Source organism: Tamandua tetradactyla, chromosome 7 (assembly GCF_023851605.1).
Source record: "Tamandua tetradactyla isolate mTamTet1 chromosome 7, mTamTet1.pri, whole genome shotgun sequence".
Lineage (NCBI taxonomy): Eukaryota > Metazoa > Chordata > Mammalia > Pilosa > Myrmecophagidae > Tamandua > Tamandua tetradactyla.
The window spans coordinates 21,053,260-21,062,773 of record NC_135333.1 but is presented as its reverse complement, the minus strand read 5'-3'; the positions used below and the strand labels follow the sequence as shown (position 1 = coordinate 21,062,773).

Below are 9,514 nucleotides of genomic sequence, written 5' to 3'. Positions count from 1 at the left end.
ATAGTCACTATTGCTTGTAAAAAAGTAAAAAGCAACCAATTACCAGGTTTAATTAACTCTCTTCAGCCTCCTTCCTGGCAGCAGCTTCCAAGGCTCTTGCCAAAACTTTGTTTCACCAACACCCTGATCCAAAAAGCTCTGATTAGGCGAGTAGAAGGCTCTGCCTACCCAGAGCAGCTGCAAGGTTTCCCAACACCAAGACAGGACTCAAGAATTCAACCCTGGGGGCTTCAAAGCGACTCTCTCCCTTAAGCCCCCAGGCCTCTGCATCTGCTGAAGGAGAGGTGGTAGAGTCAGTCACCTGGAGCTGCACCAGAAAATGACACAATAATCAACAGCCGCTTACCCCACCTCCTGCCCCTGAGGAAGTTAGAAAGCTTTCTGAAGACCTGTTTATGCTTGTGGTGGGAGCTTCAAGGCCAGGGTGAGCTCCACCACCGTTCCTGTTGGGGCTTGCTCACAGCTGAGGCTCCCAGCTGAGAACTCTCAGGGCACCTCACCAGTGCAGCTCCATCCTCCCTTGTACTTCCAAAGTAATTTTTTTTTTTTTAAATTTCAGCTGACAGGTGAGCCTGAGACCTGTAAAAGTCTCTTCCATCCTGGAGCAAGAGGTCAGACACTCTCAAAGGATGTCCAGAGCTGCCCAGCCTCTCCCTGACTTTCATAGTAGTGCAATCTTGAGCCAGTCTGTAAAAGCCTTGTAGCCTCAGTGCCCTGGACCTGCATGCACTGGGAGCAGGGTGGGGTGGCAGGGGTGGGAATGGGGGTGGGATTGGAGCATCATCTCTCTGCCTCCCACCCTGCAGCCCCAGGGAAAGAAGGACCAGGTGCGGTGAGCTGGGCAGTTATGAAACCCGAGATCCTGGAGTGACTTGGGGCGGGTGCTTTGAGAACAAACTGGTATTGTGTGACTGGGTGCCGAGCGGGTATAGAATGCCTGCCAGGTCATGCACAAACATGACCCCAGCCTTGCGTGTGTGTGTATGTGTGTTGCTGGAGGGTGGGGGTGGGTGGGGGGCGCTTCCAGGAGGCTGGGCGGTTTCAAACTGTCAAACCAGGATGGGAGAAGGAGGATTGTGTCTGGGAAGGTGTTGGTGACCCATACTGAGAAGAAAGGAGGCCTGGAAGCCAAGATGACACAATACTGTGGGCATACTTCCCAGCCCTCACCCCTGTGCATATGTCGTCTCACGCATCTCCATGTATCTCAACACGGATGCCTGAAACAACACCTGTTACGGGCCAGAAATTCCATGTGTCAGTAATTGAAGAAGAGTGTCGGTGGAAGATAATTTCCCGCATGTCGCCATCCTGGTCATCAGCAAATATTCCCTGAGCAGGACTGTCTGCAGGGGGCTTGGCTGGGGTGTTTAATTACAAAGGTCAGAGTGCCTGCCCTCTCCAGTCTCATATCATAAAGAGATGACAAGGGGAGTAAAGCTTACTGGAGTTGAGGAACCAGACACACCAGGCTTGAAACCGGGTCAAACACAAGGGACACAGGACACCTCATCTTTGTACTGAAAACAAAAGCTTCGCATGTTTTACCATTTTCCTCTCTCAGAGTGGCTGGAAGGCTGGATAAGGTGAAATGGGGGTAAAAGCAAAGTACAGAAATCAGGTGAGTGGAGAGAGGGATAATGGAGTGGGAGGCTGGGCGAGCGACAGTGGTTCCTGGGCCTGGTCTGGGTGGAAAAGGAGACCCGGGCAGCAGCACCTCATCTACGGGGGGGGGGTGGGGGGGGGATCTTGGCTTACCGTCTCCATCTGCCCTCCCACGGTCACTCTGTCAGTTCCCTCCTCCTTCCTGTTCTGCCTACGGAGACTGAAGTGATCCGAGTCCTGCTCTGCAGCCCCAGGCCTGTCCCAGACCCATCAGGACCTGGGGGTGGGAGGTCTTCCTTTAGCCACATGTCCAGTCCTCCCTACCCACTCCAAGGCCTCCTTTGCCAACTGGTCCTCCTAAGGCATCTCAGTCTCTAAAGCCACCGTATTTCCCATACCCCGACCTCTCCCTGGGGAGGGGCTGCACCCTGCTCCCTAAAAGCTTGTTCTCTGTGTCTTTGCTTAACTCACCCTCTATCTCCTCTGGCCATGAAGACAAGATGATTTTTAAATTTAATCTTATTTTTTGGGTGCATGGGCTGGGAATGGAACCTGGGTCTCCCGACCTGCAAACCACCCGCACACCTTCCCTGTATCTCAAAGCCCGGCCGACGTGTGTGTCATCATCAGACCTTTCTCTTCCTCAGCCAGCCCCTCTGATTTCCACCCCAATTACTCTGCCCGATCTCTGCTCAGCAGATCTTTTTGTGACTTGACCATAGCTAGCCATCCATGCAGATACCACCACATTCATGTCTGTGTCCCCTCCCCGCCCCCTCCCAAAACCCAGGCGAGCCCTTGCAGGGGCAGCTGCTCAGGAAGGGCTGATTGACTTGTTCAACTGAGTGACTGACGACGTGATTCCTGTGATCAACCAAGGCTCCACGGTCACCGTTTCCCAGGCCACCCTGGGCGTTTGCACGGCAGAGCCTGCTCATGAGTGGAGATGTCATCTGATTTATTAATTAATGCAAACACTCTTCATGGGAATGCTCCAGGGCACAGTAAAAATCCAGGACATTTGAAAATGATAAAAATGACATTTACCAGCTTAGAAACAACTGCATTTTTTTTTTTATTCCTAGCATTTTTAATCCAGCAGCCACCCCTCCCTCCCCATCACCCACTCCCACCCCACCCCCACCCCCATTTCTTTGTCCCCTTTCCCCGCTTTCCCCACCGTGTTTCTTTGGGAATTATCAGAACTCCTGCCAGTGTTTGCTAATTGGGTTGATGGAGTGACTGCCTAATTGTTCTCTCCCCCCAGCCCAGACCATTGCTGGCTGTTTTCTGACTACCTGCCTCACCGAACAACTCATCTGGTCCAGGCTCACTCATTTGCAACAACAACTCTCATTGCAGTTCATATCTGGGACTTTGGGGTTTTAAGTGAATCTCCCTGAGGCAGAGAACAGAAGATGCTGCTATTTCGGTTTGTCTGCTCTACAATGGGGCCTTTCTCTGGAGTTTCTGGGCAGTGAAGGACTGCCAAGGTGGAGGGGAAAGCTGAGCAGTGATGGGACCCAGGCCAGTGCGTGCTGTGCTAGGAGGGAGGGGACCAGGTCAGGGTAGAAGTCTGACCTTTTCTTGCCAGCTGCTTGGGTTTGCATTTCATTTTAATCAGTTTCAGATGAACCTGATTAGACAGGAGTCTTCCAAATCTTGGAGCCCCTGCTAAGGCCTCTGGTCTTCAGAACAGCAGGTGGCCCTGGTGCAGATTGGGTGTGACCCAGCCTGACCCAGCCTCCCCCAGAGGAGACAGCACTGCGGTGGCCTTTCAATCCACACCCTGGGAAAGAAACAAGATCTTTTTTCCTTCTGGTTTTTTGAGGTGTGCTCATTCTGCTTGAATCCTGTTTCACCATAAGGGGATAATTACCTGCCCAGAGTTTGCAAATGTCATCACTTTTGGGGTAGTGCATGTCTGGGGCAGCAGTAGGCAATCACCTGCTTCCAGCCACCCTGAGATGTGCCTGCGGGTGGGCGGCATGGGGTGCTGGGCCCTGGGGTGTCTGTGGGTGGGTGGCATGGGGTGCTGGGCCCTGGGGTGTCTGTGGGTGGGTGGCATGGGGTGCTGGGCCCTGGGGTGCCCATGGATGGGCTACATGAGGCGCTGATACAGTTTTCTGTCTCTGAGTCCCTTCAGCCTGGTTTCCTCAGGTGTCTTTGTTTCTTAGGGTAGCTCCCTTCTCTTCCTATGCCCTCCCTTCCCCCCTCCCCCAACCTCACGGTGGGCCTTAGGTTCCCTAGGCAGCTCCAGGCTTTCCTACCACAGAGGAAATGTGGGTCTCTGGGGGTCAGCTCTGGGCTGTTATGTATTCTACGCCACTTTCTTTTTTCTTTTGTACTTCATATAATAACACCTTATAGTGTCCTATCTTGTAATTGGTTTACCTCCTGACTCCCCAAAACACCTAGGAGGGCAGGAGATGCTTCACACGCCCTTGAAACTCTAGGGAACTGGGCCCTGTACATGGTAGGTACTCCATAAATGCTTATTTGTGCCTTCAGTTTTGATTATTTGTAAGCTTGCCTTACCTCTGCACTCTTCTCTGATCTCATTATTTGTAAGCTTCTCGTGCACATTTCTGTATTCACTATAGTACAACCAATAGGATAAGTGGCAGAAATAGGTACTCAATAAATAATGAATTAAACTGGACTGAAAATTAGTGACCATCAAATCAGATCCAAGACTCTCACATGAAAGGAAGTATGAGATGGAGCAAAAGGTAAACTAATGTACCAACAGCTTCTCCAGCTAACCTGGGGGTGTATGCTGCATCGGGGGAGCCTGTGTTTTCCTTTGGGACTCCCCCTTGGGAGCTCTGAGTGAGGCTGCCTGCACACTGCTGCCCTCTGCTGGGCACTATGTAAAGTGCCCCGAGACGGTGTTGGTGTCAGGATTCGCTCCCTCCCTATTAAGGACAAAACTACTGGGCAAACCGGTTCCTGGTTGGCTGCTCTTCCCAGCTTTGTTCTACCCTGACTGCCTTGCATTGAATCCATGAAACCTGGGAAGGTACACGAAGAAATAACGTCTTCTTTGACTTCTGGCATATTGTAATTTCAATAAATATTTAATGCATGGAAATAAATATAATGGCACACATTCCGGGCATGCCGGTTGTACTTTGTACTATCATTATTTATATAGGATTTCATTAAGAGCCCACACTTGTTCCTAGTCTAGAAAGGCTTTGACATTTTTTAGAAGACAACTGGGGTTAAAAAAAAAAAAAGAGTCATTAAAAGCTTCGAGCAGAAGAAAAGAATTTAAAAACAGTCAATTCTCTTTATCTTAAAAACAACACAATTCCTCCTTTGCTTACTCTGTGGCCTTTTGGGAAAAGATAGGGAACTGGAGGTGAGGGGAAGGAAAAGTGGACACATACACTGCAGAAGCTTATGGATCAGACTGTTTTCTCTCTTGCCAGAACATGTTTTCTGTCTTCAATTATAGGTGTTTGTGAACTTGCTTTATTATCTCTACTCTTCACTTCATTAGCTAGTAAGCTACTTTGCCCAGCACAATGATTCCACATAAAAGGTTTTCAATAAATTCCTGGCAATCATGTATAGCATATGAGTAGTTAATAATTTGCCATAGCAATAATAAAATAAAGTTAAAAGGAGGTGTTAAACGTATTGCTTAGACTTGCTGAGAAATTCTTCTCCTCTCCCAAATTTCAACTCTAAAGTTAGCCCAGGATCTGGCAGGCATTTGAGCATAGGAATCTGAAGCTTGGGGGAGTACGAAATAAGTAGAAATACAGGAATTATGCAAAATGGAAGTGGTAGTTAAAACCAAAATGGTATTGCCCAGGGAGAGCAATAAAGGGTGAAAACCAAAGGACCAAGCCTGGTCCCTCGGGAACCCGATGCTGAAGAACTAGTGGAGGCAAGGAGTTCATAACAGAGCCAGATGGAAAAGTCAGAGAGGTAAAGGAGGAGCAAGGAAGAATGGGATCAAAAAAGCCAAAGGCCTAGAAAGTTCCAAGGATAAGAGGGTGGCCAATGGCTTCAAATGCAATTGAATGATCTAGTCAAGAAAAGATTGAGAGGTGACTGCTTGATCGGGCAATATGAAAGTCAATATGAATGTCAACGGTAAGCTAGTGAGAGCAGCCGGGAACCTCCTGAAAGCAGCTTCGGGTGGGGGGTGGGGCGGGAATGCAGGGGAAACAGATTGTGGTGGGAATGGGAGTGACTGGAAGGCAAGGGCATGGAGACAATCATGGGAGGCAACCAATGGAGGGGAAAGCACAAAGGCTTTTGGTTTTGATCCAGCGTCCAGGCTCTCCTCCACCAATCCAGACTCAACTCTATATTGCCATGAGTAACATTGCTGAAATTCAAAATGCCATCAGCTAGATAGTCAAGAGCAGAGCCTGGCACAAATCTACCTGTTTAGTATAATGTATTTCTCCAGGCTTGGTTTCTTCTTCACATGTGAAGCCATGTGGCACAGGCCCACAATCCCTTTTCCAAAATCCTTGGGGACCACAATGTTTTGGAATTCACAGCTTGTTAGATTCTAGAAAGCTAATCTGGGGCACATAAACTGTAGTGCATGACATCAGAGAACAGGCTCCACCCTGCAGTCAGACACCCTAAGTGGGCAAATAAAGGCTATAAATAACCTTATGAAAGGTCAGGTCAAGTTTTCCATTAAAGGAGTATCAAAATACTTCTGTTTTTCAGAGCTTTCCAGAGTTTTGGAATTGTGATATGGGTTTGTGGACCACCCAGATGGGGTTGTTTTGAGGCTCAAATGAGATATGTGTGTGAAAAGAAGCAGAGAGGAAAACCGCAATACGGGCAGAGGTTCTGCTCTTCTTGACTGGGAATGGAATTTTACTTATTCTGACATCTGTGATGTGAGCAATTTATAAAGGACATTCTCTGATATGTGAGAGCCATTTCTCCACTGCTGGGAAGGAATAACCTAGTTTAAAGAATCCATCTGTGTACAGCTAGGGACATTTAAACCATCAAGCGTGGTTTCCTTAACTTCATCTTGATTTCTCACTGTCTTTTGGGGCTGGATTGGCCTGGGCTAAGCTGGATCATGCTGGAACTCACAGTAATGGGATCCTTACGCTAGAAATCACTTCTTTTCTGTCATCCTGCTAGGCTGTGAGCCCTCCTTTTAAGGGTTACCCTGCCTGACTCAGTCCACTCTGCCTCTGCTCACTTCTATCTTTTATGATTCCAGCATTCTTGATCCTATACCCTTTCTTACTTATAAGTGACTTTGATATTTGTTCGGACAATCCAACGAACAATACAGCTTTGCCAGGAACTATTTTTTTTATTGACATATATCCATATACCATACGCTCATCCAAAGTATACAATCATTGGTTCACAGTATCATCATAAAATTGTGCGTTCATTGCCACAATCAATTTAACATTTTCATCACTCAAAAAAATACATATAAGTATAAAAATAAAAAAGAAGACCCAGAACAGCCTATACTCCTTATCCACTCCCCCGCTATTATTTTCTGTCTGTATTTTCTACTCATCTGTCCATACACTGTGTTCTAGTTTGCTAGCTGCCAGAATGCAATATACCACAAACAGAATGGCTTTTAAAAAGGGGAATTTAATAAGTCGCTAGTTTACAGTTCTAAGGCCAAGAAAATGTCCCAATTAAAACAAGTCTATAGAAATGTCCAGTCTAAGGCATTCAAGGAAAGATACCTTGGTTCAAGAAAGTTGATGAAGTTCAGGGTTTCTCTCTCAAGTGTTAGGGCACATGGCGAACACAGTCAGGGCTTCCCTCTCATCTGGAAGGGCACATGGTGAACAAGGCTTCATCTGCTAGCTTCTTCTTCTGGCTTCCTGTTTCATGAAGCTCCCCGGGAGGCATTTTCCTTCTTCATCTCCAAAGGCTGCTGACTGGTAGACTCTGCTTCTCGTGGCTATGTCGTTCTTCTCTGCTCTCTCCAAATCTCTTTCATGCTCCAAAATGTTTCCTCTTTTATAGGACTTCAGAAACGAATCGAGACCCACCCAAATGGGTGGAGACATGTCATCACCAAATCCAGTTTAACAACCACTCTTGATTCAGTTACATCTCCAGGGAGATGATCTAATTACAGATCTAAACATACAGTATTGAATAGGGATTATTCTGCTTCTATGAAATGGGATTTAGATTAAAACATGGCTTTTCCAGGGGACATACATCCTTTCAAACCAGCACACACTGGAAAAGGGAGTGTCAGCCACAAGATTTTCAAAATCAGTGTATATGGTGGCATCTTCTCCTTTCTCTTCTGGGTTCCATTGAATGCCAGCTTCTGGTTGCTTCCTGTGGCTTTTCTCTCTGTGTCCAATTTCCTTTGTTTATTGGAACTTCAACCGTATTGGATTAAGGCCCACCCTCAGTTTGGTCAGTTCTTAAATAACAACGGCTAAAAGGTCCTATTTACATAGGACCTGACCATGCCTTTTGTAGGGGATATAATATGATCTCCAACAATGGCCTTGCCCCTTAAATGACAAAGAAAATTTACCTCCTTTGCTGTATAGCCTCATCACCTTTACCTTGTTCCCACTACTCAAAGGCAACGGTGAACTTTAACCTGTTTTTCACTCATCTGTGCCTCCCCTTCATGTTTCCTCTGGGTTCTGCTTTCTTCTTTCTTATATATATATATATATATATTTTTTTTTTTTTATGGGCAGGCACCAGGAATCAAAGCCGGGTCTCTGGCATGGCAGGCAAGAACTCTGCCACTGAACCACCATGGCCCCCTTTCTCCTATATATCTATATATATAGATTTTTTTTTTTTTTTTGCATGCGCGGGCACTGGGAATTGAACCCGGGTCTTCAGCATGGCAGATGAGAACTCTGCCTGCTGAGCCACTGTGGCCCATCCTCTCCTATATTTTTAATCTTGCTGTCTATGGTAATTCCTTACCAAAATGCTGTAAACATGTAAACAATCTTTTCCCTAAAAAAAAAAAAATACCCCTCTTTCCTGGGTTTCCCCTTTAGCCATCTTCTTATGTTCCCTTCCATTCATGGTTGAACTCTTATAAAGGTGAGTATAAAGTAACTGCATTTACTCTTCCACGTCTTTAGCCTATTGCAGTCAGTTCCTCCCCTATCCTCACCCCAACTGAGGCACTTTTGGCCAAGGTCACTGCTACTTTTTCCTCTCCTGTATATCCCATATATGATCATTTACCAAGACAACCTCCAATCTGTATCCTCCTCTTCACCCCTAAGCTACTTGCCTTCATTTAGACCCATGGCCTCTTTTGCCTAAATTACTGCAACAGCACCTTAAAAGTTCTCCCAGCCTCCAGGCTTACATCATTTTGATTAAGTCTTGAGGTGCAGCTGGAGCTCTATAAAATGCAAATGCGGTCATAGTCAATGGAAAGAAAAAACTAATTAATGGTAGTAGAAAGCATATCAGTGATTGTTTGGGGCCTGGGGTGGGAAGCAGGGGAATTGAATATCAAGAGGCATGAAGGAACGTTCGGAGATATGGTCTGTATGTTGATTGTGGTATTGCTTACATGGGTATATACATGTCAAAATACATAAAACTGTATTCCTAAATAGGTATTTATTGTGTGAAAAACATACCTCAAAAAACTCGATTAAAGAAAAATACCTTTCAATGGAACCCCATTGTCTGGAGGCAAGGTTCAAATTTCATAGACTGGCATAAACTATGATATGGCTTCTTCACTCCCCCCTCCTCCCTAAACTCCATTCAAATTAATACGTTGCTGATCTAAAATGGGCCTAGATGTCCTTGGCCCCCCCTTGCCTGCCTGTTGAACAGCTGACCCGTTTTTCAAGATTTAGCTCATGTCATCTCCTCTATGAGCCTTCCCACTGACCCCCAAGTGGTCATTCCTCCTCCGTGCCCACTA

General features: G+C 46.6%; 1 long non-coding RNA gene across 2 annotated transcripts; it reads left to right on the top strand.

Moving 5' to 3' along the window:
• The first annotated feature begins 386 nt into the window (after positions 1-386).
• Positions 387-3,559, top strand: LOC143689527 (uncharacterized). Of its 2 annotated transcripts, none has more exons than XR_013178818.1 (5): positions 387-424; positions 560-611; positions 1,565-1,621; positions 2,873-3,037; positions 3,300-3,559. It is a non-coding gene; the product is annotated as an uncharacterized LOC143689527 (long non-coding RNA). The 2 variants fall into 2 exon arrangements; XR_013178817.1 differs by having other exon boundaries at positions 3,230-3,559.
• The last annotated feature ends 5,955 nt before the right edge of the window (positions 3,560-9,514 follow it).